Here is a 1,476-nt window from a genome sequence, read left to right on the forward strand (position 1 = left end):
TCCGGGGTCAGGGCGGGCTCCGTGCCCGGTGTCATGGGGTAAATGTCCTCCTGGTACGTCTCGGACTGGAAACACAGGGAAAGAGCAGCCACTCCATGAACCCACCCCGTGGACAACGGAGAGACCCGCGGGGAGGGGAGGAGCCGGGGGGTGACCTCCTGGGTGGGAGACTTGGGGCACAGGGAGCAGATTTGGGAAGTGCTGGCCGGCACTGGGAGGGGAGGGAGGAGGATGAGCAGCTGCTGAGCTGCCTCAGAACCTGGGATGGGCCCTCCACACAGTCCCGGGTTTGCTTCCCAACACCAAACCCTGATCCGAGATCTGTTTTCCCAAAACACCCCCAAACCTCAGGTGAGACAAGCCCCTTGTTCCCCAGCACTGCAGACCAAGCTGATTTTGTACAACACATATGCCAGGAGAAATGTAGAGATGCATTTCCAAAAAAACATTCCCATTAAACCTCAGGCAAACCCCCCCGGGAATCCCTGGGATGTGCAGCGACGGAGAGGTCTGAGCCTGGTGCAAAGAGACCCACCCATGAGACTGGGCAAAGTGGGGCATGTCCATCCCTCTGGGCCCTTCCCAGACCCCCCCGTGGACTCACCCTCCTGGGCACGATCATGGAGATGGGCTCGATGAGCCCCTTGAGGGTGATGAGTTTGTAGAACCGAAAGACCTCACAGGCCGACACGTCCAGGCCGTGCTTCGGCATCACCCCTGCGGAGCAGCACCGCCTGTCAGCCCGGCACAGACACCCAGAACAGCCCCACCAGCACACCCAGGAGCAACCCCTTCCCTGGATCAACCCTTGGCATCACCCCGAGGACCTGGAGCACAAGCTGGGCCACACTAGGTTTGCAGGGATGCTGGGAAAGGGATGAGCAGCCTTTATTTGGGACAATCACTGATGTCCCCTGCTGAAGCCACGTGTGACAGCGGGAAGGGTGTCCTTGGACATGCACCAACCCCAGCAGGGCTGAATCACCCTGGGAAGGACGCACAGGGATGGGAATGTCACCCTGCAAGAGCTGCAGCTGATGCTCTGGAGCTGGAATAGCACCCGCCAAACCCATCCCAAACCCATCCCGGACCCATCCCAGACCCATCCCTGACCCATCCCGAACCCAAACCAAACCTGAGCCAAACCCATTTGCCTGTGACATTTCATTAAGCACCTTCCATGATCCAGCCTTTCCCTGCTCCCAGCAGAGCAGCAGCAGCCCGGGATCCTTACCCAGTCCTTTCTGCGGGGCGGGGGAGCGGAATTCCATGAGGTAACTCAGGTAGGGCTTCTCGGAGCCGATCTCGTAGTAGCGGATGTTGCCGTCGCCCTGCAGCAGCAACGGGAATGGGGACAGGTTATTCCTCTGGGAAATGTGAGGGGGGATAAGGACCATCATAAAGACCAGTTAGAGGGTAGGGATAGGTGGGATTTTGGGAAGAAATTCCTCCCTGTGAGGGTGGGGAGGCCCTGGC

The 1,476-nt window shown here is 59.3% G+C and overlaps 1 long non-coding RNA gene across 1 annotated transcript; it reads right to left on the reverse strand.

Annotated features, from left to right (window-relative positions):
* On the reverse strand, positions 1-1,333 carry LOC115307300. The gene is made up of 3 exons (XR_003915649.1): positions 1,235-1,333; positions 605-717; positions 1-65 (listed from the first exon to the last, which is right to left on the reverse strand). It is a non-coding gene; the product is annotated as an uncharacterized LOC115307300 (long non-coding RNA).
* Between the last annotated feature and the right edge of the window lie 143 nt (positions 1,334-1,476).

This window comes from Manacus vitellinus, unplaced genomic scaffold (genome assembly GCF_001715985.3).
Source record: "Manacus vitellinus isolate BGI_N305 unplaced genomic scaffold, ASM171598v3 scaffold_16_pilon, whole genome shotgun sequence".
Classification (NCBI taxonomy): domain Eukaryota; kingdom Metazoa; phylum Chordata; class Aves; order Passeriformes; family Pipridae; genus Manacus; species Manacus vitellinus.